The sequence below is a fragment of the Lissotriton helveticus genome, chromosome 1_1 (genome assembly GCF_964261635.1).
Source record: "Lissotriton helveticus chromosome 1_1, aLisHel1.1, whole genome shotgun sequence".
Lineage (NCBI taxonomy): Eukaryota > Metazoa > Chordata > Amphibia > Caudata > Salamandridae > Lissotriton > Lissotriton helveticus.
Genome location: NC_136057.1, coordinates 75,897,728 through 75,906,501, shown reverse-complemented (window position 1 = coordinate 75,906,501; position 8,774 = coordinate 75,897,728). Strand labels below are relative to the sequence as shown.

General features: G+C 50.4%; 1 pseudogene; it reads left to right on the top strand.

Annotated features, from left to right (window-relative positions):
• Positions 1 to 6,155: 6,155 nt before the first annotated feature.
• Positions 6,156 to 7,318, top strand: LOC144758555 (fructose-bisphosphate aldolase B pseudogene; annotated as a pseudogene).
• Positions 7,319 to 8,774: the final 1,456 nt, after the last annotated feature.

Genomic DNA, 8,774 nt, shown 5'->3' with positions numbered 1-8,774 from the left:
TGCCCTCGGGGTGACGCACGCGCTCACGACGCTGCACGAGCCACCATCGCGCACGAAAAACCAATCGTCTCACAGCTGCGCATGCGCAGTACCGCGCGTCCCGGCGGCGCATGTGCGGAGCGAAGACACTACTTCCTATCGCCGAGTTAGGACCTTGCACGGAGTGCAGCCTGTGAACAGCCCTGGACAGAGGACGCGCAGCCTCACTGCGCGTGCGTAAAGGAGAGACACTCCCCCCTCCCTCAAAGGAGCCGAACCGGGGAGCTTTGCACTGAAATACATCTCAGCGCGTGCTGTGGCACGAGGCGGCTGGTGCTCCGCGGCGGGAGGCAGTTGTATCTCAGTCATTGTGGCCCCGCGCGGACCCCGTCCCCCATGTCCTGGCCCTGAGCTGGAGCCCTTCACAGCGCTCCGTGCTGTAAACTATAGAAAGAAATCTTTCATGCATCGATTTCTGGAGTGGGATTGTAGTAATAGCGGTGTCTGTCCTCAGCGCATGCGCAGTTGTCCATCTCCGGTCCTCTTTTAACCTGCGCCCATAGTTCAGTCCTGGGGTTACTCAAAGGCCTCAGAAAGCTCAGCACGACCCACAGCAGGGACCACAGCACCCGCATGAAACCCCAGGTGAGGCCAGACCCACAGCAGGGAGCCAGACCCACATGAAACCCCAGGTGAGGTCAAGAGATACAAAGATTGTCTGCTGCTGGAGGGTCTCGAGCCTGCTCTCCGGGATTCATCTGTTGTTGTTGCATCGATCGATGATTATTTTGTCTCAACAATGCTCCTTGGCCCTCACTGCTGGAGTTGGGTCGCTCTTTTCAAGGCCTCAGCAAACGGTGACATTTTTTTCACCTTAAAAGTCTGTGATGAGAAGATTGACTTGAATCCTGTTTGTGTCTTTCACCAGAGTGAAGGGGGGCAGCCCCGTCAACTGAAAGTGAAAGAACACACTCCCAGGCAGCACCGACTGCGCCTCATTGTACCTGGGCCTGGGCGTGCACAGCATCATCTGATGAGGATAAAACTCCCCCAAATATGACTCAACCTCACTAGGGCCTCAGTGACCAGGCAGCGGTCACCCAATGCCCATCAGGTAAACAAGCATTGGCATTGCCAGTAGGTCTCGCCTCGGGGACCTTATACGTGTTTATTTATCCAGCCCAATATCCTGGGGCAACAACATCAACTGTTGCATGGCTAAACACTTATAAGGCCCCAAAGGCAAGACCTATTGGCAATGCCAATGCTTGTTATCATTGGTTCCTGTTTGAGCCTTTTAGAGATGCATGCTTCTGTTTCGTCCTCTTGTCTAACTACTTCCGCCTTTTGTTGATCTAGGTCACGGGTACTCACAAACATTTTCGCAAAGTTTGGTCTATGGTGTCACCGATGGCCGCACTGATGCCAGCGGGGTGTAAAGTCGCAGTAGGGAAACAAAGCATGTATATCTAGTGGCTGCCTTTAAGAATGAAGGTGTTCCTAAATTGAAAGTCCTAGTTACCTCCTTTTCCTAACTGCAATTAACCTTTAAATAAGTGTTTGCTGTTTTGGTGCGTTTCTTTTTCATGTTAGTTCTGAGTCGAGTAAACAGCAGTCCAGTGCTGCTGCTGCCCAGGGGTCCGCATGTAAAGTCCTGGAGGGCCTTATGCGGCTCCCGGGCCGTACTTTGAGTATCACTGATCTAGATCCTCCCGGCGACCACCCCAGCTACATGTGTATTTCATTGTTCTTCAAAAAGGGGTCGGGGTTGAGCCGGGGCTGCTGTATCTCCTTTGCTCTCGGTGATCCCATGGGAGTAAAAGCTGCTCATTCTGCTAATCCTTCCCTAATTTCCAGAAGTGTCAGAGCAGACAGGCTCGCTCAGTCATTCTTGGTTACTGAGTGAGTCTGTTACATTTTTACAACATTTATTCAACGAGTCGGTTTATTCCTAATGTATGGTGACAAGAGGCTCAGATCAGATTCTTCCTGTTTCTCTTGCTAAGCCATAGCGCGTCCATTGGGGGGAGTGGGAGGGGTAGAGCTGGGGCTGCCCTTCCAGATGCTCACACCCTGCACAGCTCAAGAAGCTGCCATGGCTTAACAAGAGAAACAGGAAGAATCAGAGAAACTGACACAGGTCAGACACCCGGTACCAGAGAGTAGTAACTGAGAACTTGCTTGTTTGCACAGTCTTTTTAAGGCAGAGTATTTTGAATGATTGAATGTATCGCTTTTAAAATTACTCTGAATGCTTTGAAGACAATCGCATTTTAAATTTAAAGCTTTTTGAAACAAATGTTTTTTTAAAACTGAAATTGAATTGAATGCTTACTCACTGTGGGGAAGCCTCACCTACGTCGAACAGTAGAACAGGAGCTGGGCGGGGCAGTACCAGTGAGCACAGCTGAGAGGACTCGCCCTCGTGGGGAGCGAGGGACAGGTCAGCGCACTAATAGTTAAGCAAAAGCCTACTTATGGTGCCCGCAGCACCGACACGCAGCGGCACGCTGCTGGCGCGCCTAAGGCTAGCCCGCCTGCGTCCGGACACGGTCAAGGGCAAGGAACCATGCCGGATTCGTCCCAGAAAACGGTAAGCTCATCACATATGATAGAGCAGTATTACTCTCATTGAGATACTCGGGTAGAGCCCATTGTGAGATGACTCTAGCACCAACAAGCTTGATAGGGAAGAAGATGTCATGCCCTCTCTGCGGGACTAAGTTTAACTCAGGCAAGATTGAAGGGCCACTACAACTAGATAGGCCCACAAGGAATGAGATATGACGGACGTCACTTCTCTGCAAATTGCAGAAAATAAGTTTTTTAGATTCATCCTATCTGCCCCCAAAACTTCCTCTGTTTACGCCTGCCACTTAGAATTAGGGGCACCATACATTGAAGATCTTGCCAGAATACAACCCCTCCTACTTTGGCGACGTATTTGGGTGTCAGACAAAAATGACCTCACAAAATCAATATTGGCGGATGCAATGTCTCTGGACTACGCTTTAAAAATCAAATGGCTGGCTTATATCCGGACCTTTCTTAGCGATCTTGGAATGGAAGAATATTATCTAAATCCCGAAAAAATTGGAGAACTCGCAAACGACAATTTAAAAAAGCGAGCGTTGGATCATCTGACAAAATTGAGACTTCAGACAGAAGCCGGAAAACAGTCGGTGCAGCATGCTATACTGGTCCAATCTTCCCTTTCAATGCAGCCCTATCTAAAACTTGACATTGGCACCTTTGAACGATTTCTCCTGATAAGATTCAGACTGAACATATTCCATAAATTGGTGGTTTTCCCAATACCAAATGTTTGGGATTCAAACGTACCACCATGTCCTTGTGATGGGATATCAGGTCAATCCACCATTCATACAGTTCTGTTCTGTAAATTTTATCAGGACCACCGTAAACTTTGGCTATTGACCCTTCTAAAAACTTGGGGTCTTAGACAATGCAGAGCAGCCATGTTGAGTTTGCAGCTTTTGGACACCGAAGCCACATGTTACCATGTCCTGAATTTTCTAAAATGTATATATAGACATCGGAAAAACCTTTAAATTATAATAGCACTGTAATTTCTTTTTGCTGTCGTTAAATTAATTGGTAAATCAGATCTCACTGAAGATTTTTAACTGTAATGCTTTTATGGATTGTAATAATCCGAATAAAGTTTATATTATTATGGGACTTATTAACAGTAGATACTTGCCAGCACACACCACAGAAATCATAATGCTAATAGAGAATGAAGAACTTGACATTCTCTTTGTTACTGAAACGTGGTTGAAAGACTGGTCCAACCCTGACATAATCCAAAGACTAACCCCAGATTTCCTTATCCAAAGACAAGGTAGGATGGGAAAAACGGGAGGCGGGGTAGCAATCGTTTACAAAAACGACTATGAATGCATGATATCGTCCGTTGCCACCACCAACAGTGAAACTGTACAATTCAGGCTAATAACTCGTTTTCAGGCACACTGCTCTATAGACCACCAGGACCCCCCACTCCATTCCTAGAGGAATTTCCCAGCTTAATAGCAGACATGGTGGCCAGCAAGAGCTCCATTACATTATTGGGGGACTTTAACTTCCATTTGGATGAACCTGATAATACCACAGCAGTTAGATTAATTCATGACATGGAGGCCATGCAACTGAAACAGCTGATAAACACAAGCACCCATGTAGGGGGTACCATACTTGATGCCATTTTTAGGTCTTGCATATGCAGTGTGCATGTGCTGCATAGGAGGACCTTTAGCCGTTGCTCTGCTCTTTTTGGAAGCACATACCCATGCTTGTGGCGGCATCCGCCTTGCGGGAGCAAGCAAGGGCGCGCCACAATCATAAGTATGTGCTTCCAAAAAGAGCTGACTGCGCACACACGCACGCTGACATTCTAACGTGCCACAAGTGCACGCATGCACTACTTGCATCTTCGAATAGCACTTGCTTTAACAAATCTCATCAAAGAGCGCTCCTACCACTGATGCACGCACATCTACAGGGAGAATATTTGAATGTGCTTTACTAAACAAAACCTGTTCATTCAACGATGGCTCCGTGGATGCGCAAGCATCGCTCGCTTTGAGTACAGTTTTGAATAGTTAACAAAACTAAATCTCGGACCACAGCCCCTGAGCTTTCCCAAACAGCAAGATCTCGGACATGCTGACGTTAAGCTGGAAGCAGTTCATCGCCATCCAGTCCGCAATCACAGAGAGGTCCTCTTTAAACTTAATCAAGTTGGTACAGCTTTTCTTGGAAAAAGCGATCACTAGCTGAATATCATTAGCGTATGATACCAGTGACAAACCCCTTCCCTTCGCCAACACTGCCAGTGGCTGGACGTAGGGGGCTTAACACTGAACCCCACGGTACACCCTGGCGCAAGGCGAGCTCTTGAGAATGGAAAGGAGGGAAGTGAACTTGGAAGGACCTTCCCTCCCGAAAAGACCGTAGCCACTCCAGAGCCATGTCCCTGATGACAATTTCCTGCAGGCGGTTTAAGAGTATCGCATGGGAGATGGTGCCGAAAGCGGCACTTAGGTCCAAAAGGACCAAGGCCGCTGAGTCTCCGACATCCAGGTTCGCCCAAATGGCCTCCGTGACTACCAATAATGCAGACTCAATGCTATGGCGGGCACGGAAGCCATGTTGGGATGGGTCAAAGATGGCATTCTGCTTCGCAAACTTGGATAAAATGGAATTCACCTGCGATTCTGCCACCTTTGCCAAGAATGGCAGTTGGGAGATCGGGCGATAGTTAGCTGACTCTGCAGGGTCCAACGAGGGTTTTTTGAGCAGAGGAATAACCATGGCATGTTTCCAGGCCCTTGGAACAGACGCTGAGGTCAAAGAGAGATTAACCAGGTTGAGGTTCAGCGGAAAAAGAAGAGAATGGAACTGACGAAAGTGAGCAGGCGTCAGTGGATCCGCTGGTGAACCTGATTTGATCTTTGAGCAGAGAGCCTCAAACTCCTGCTGAGACAGCGGAGGTGAAGATGACAGGGTGTTAACCCCCATGAAACCCAAAGTCCCCGGGTCCCCCACCACCTGGGGCGAAATAGGGGTGGGTAAACCCTGATAAATCTTATCGACTTTATTCACAAAGTACAGGGCCAACTCAGTACACTGCTGATCGGACGAGATCGAAGAAAGTCCCCGTGGTGCCTCCGCTCTTCATTCTCTTCAGCACAGCGAAGATCGTTTTAGCAGGGTTAGTACTGGCCAGAATTTTATTGGCCACAAACTTGGCTCGAGCTTGCTGAATAAGCTTATGATGCTGATTAATTGTGGCACAATATTTCCTTTTTGCCGCCTGGTCATAGGAGCGCCTCCAGGCACGTTCCAACTGCTTGCAGCCCTTTTTGGCCGTGACTAATGAGTCACTATACCAAGGGTTCGATGGCCCACGAAATTTCCCTCCCAGCCTCGCCGGAATACAACTATCCAGGCCTGAGGTTACCCACTCATTAAAGAAGGAATTTGCTGTTTCCATATCCGGCGGCAACTGGGGCCTATGGCTCAACAGCCATGTAAAGAGACAGCCAGAGTCGAGCTTGTGCCAAGGGTGCTTTAGAACAGGAGCTGGGCAGATCAAGTCGCCTTTTACCTAAAGTCGCATGTTAAAAGGGACCAAGAAATAGTCGGTCTGTTTCGCCTGCAGGAGACAAGACAGCAAGATCTGACTCAGCCACTGCCCAGGATCCGCCCCAGCCCAACCGCTTGCCATCATGACTCACCAGTTTCCAGCCCTCACCGTGGAGAGGAAGAAGGAGCTCTCAGACAATGCTCGGCGCATCGTGGATGCTGGGAAGGGGATCTTGGCAGCCGACGAGTCTGTAGGCACCATGGGAAGCAGACTCAAGAAGATCAATGTGGAGAACACAGAGGAGAATCGGCGCTACTTCCGCGACCTCCTTTTCTCCGTTGACCCGTCCATCAGCCAAAGCATCGGAGGGGTCATCCTCTTCCACGAGACCATGTACCAGAAATCCAGCAACGGCAAGCTGTTTCCAGAAGTCATCAAAGAGAAGGGGATCGTTGTGGGGATTAAGGTGGATAAAGGCACAGCAGCGTTGGCGGTGACAGATGGTGAGACCACTGTGCAAGGACTGGATGGGCTGTCGGAACGCTGTGCCAGTACAAGAAGGATGGGGCCGACTTCGCGAAGTGGCGTTGTGTGTTAAAGATCTCAGATTCCTGCCCCTCACAGCTGTCCATCCAGGAGAACGCCAACGTGCTGGCACGCTATGCCAGTATCTGCCAACAGAACGGGTTGGTGCCAATCGTGGAGCCTGAGATTCTGCCCGACGGGGACCACGACCTCCAGCGATACCAGTATGCCACCGAAAAGGTGTTGGCTGCAGTTTACAAAGCTCTGAACGACCACCACTTCTACCTGGAGGGGACTCTGCTGAAACCCAACATGGTAACAGCCGGCCAGGCCTGCCCCAAGAGGTACACCCCCGAAGAGGTTGCGATGGCAACAGTCACCGCCCTCAGTCGCACTGTCCCAGCGGCGGTGCCAGGGATCACTTTCCTGTCCGGAGGTCAGAGTGAAGAGGAAGCCTCCCTGAACCTGAACGCCATCAATCGTGCCCCTCTCCCCAAGCCCTCGAAGCTCTCCTTCTCCTTCGGACGGGCCCTACAGGCGTCTGCGCTTGGTGCCTGGTTGGGGAAACCCGAGAACCTCAAGGCTTCTCAGGAGGCCTTCGTCAAGAGAGCAAAGATGAACAGCCTGGCCTCCAAAGGTGAATATGTCGCGTCCGGAACAACGAATGCTGCTGAAGCCCAGTCTCTTTTCACATCCAGGTAGGAAAGGATGGTCTTCCTTTTATTGGGATTGTTGTGACCTCTCGCATTGAGAGTGGGAATTTTCAGTGTGGGCTGGGAAATAGCATGTTGTAGTGAGTTCACCAGCTTTGGCCAGTATTTGAGTCCCTGTGATCCCTCTTCCCCCTGAGGTCCCAACGTCTGCCCGGCTTCCATTGCCCTTTGATCCTCTCTTCAACGCCTTTAACCTGCATCCCAGTTCTCCTCCCTCCCCTCCCTAACCCCAACTTAGAAACCCATTAACCTCAAATTGCCCACGGCCCGCCATTCTTGTGTGCGCGTCTTTGGAAGTCGGAATAGTTGGGAACGTGTGTGGCCAGTTCCCCGTGTCTCTAAACTCCCCGTGTCTCTACGCTCCCCGCAGACTTCTTCGCCGCCCACCCAGCCTTGCAAATGTCACTTATCTGTCCCTCAGTCGTTCACTGTGTCATCATGGGGGAATGTCTCCTTCGACAGTGTCTCCAGCACTGCCAGTCTTTCTTGTGCCATGGTCTTGGGGTCCAGTCTCGTCGCTCGCTCTGTGCTTCACCTCCCGTAGACCTTATGCCATCTTCCTCGAGGAGTTTTGGTCTGTGGGCCCTCTGTCTCCTCCTGGATTGGATTCTCGATGCCCAGCACCTGGCAAGTGTCCTGCATGGATCTGAGCTGGAGGAGTTTGCCCTGCCATATGGAAATCAGCCGGAAAGGGTGACCCAAAGAATACGGTATTCCTTGATTTCGAAGACGTGTGGTTGCCACTCGGAACCCCCAACACTTTTGAAGGGGTATTAGAACCAGGTCCTGGTACAAAGCTATGGAGTGGGCCTGATATCTTAGTGGTTGGTTGTCCCTGGCAGCACGTAGTATACACTCTTTTAGTTGAAAGTCTGGAATGTAAGCCAAAATATCCGGTGGGGGCGCCCAGTATGCTCCTGAAGAGACCCTTCAGGTATTGTGTGATGTCTGGCCCTTCTTCTTTAGGTGGAACTCCCTTAACACGGACGTTGTTTCGCCAAGACAGATTCTCCAGGTCTTCTGTGTGTGCCTGGAGATCGCTCTGTTGAGCCTTGAGCTGAAGTATCTCTTGCTGTAGATGCTCCACCTCCTCTTCCCAGGCTTGCTCCTGATCCTCGATGGAGGCCACACGGTCCCCAACGGCATCGACGACCCGCCTTATCATAAGGCGGGACGTCAATGCAGTTTGGGAACTTTTTGCCTCCATCGGTTATCTCCTCATCTCCCCCGCTATTTCCCTTTTCAGCGTCGGCAAGTCGCCTCGTAATGCACCGAATAGCGACTCTCAATAGGCGTGGGTAACTGGGGCTTCAGAGGTGTCCGCATCTTGGCTGATTTGTGTCGTTGGGGAGAGCCTCCCTACTCCGCTGCCGGTCATCTGGAGCTTGGTCAGCATCTTTTTTAGATTCTGATCCTTCTTGCTTCTCGCTGAGGACATGGCTGCT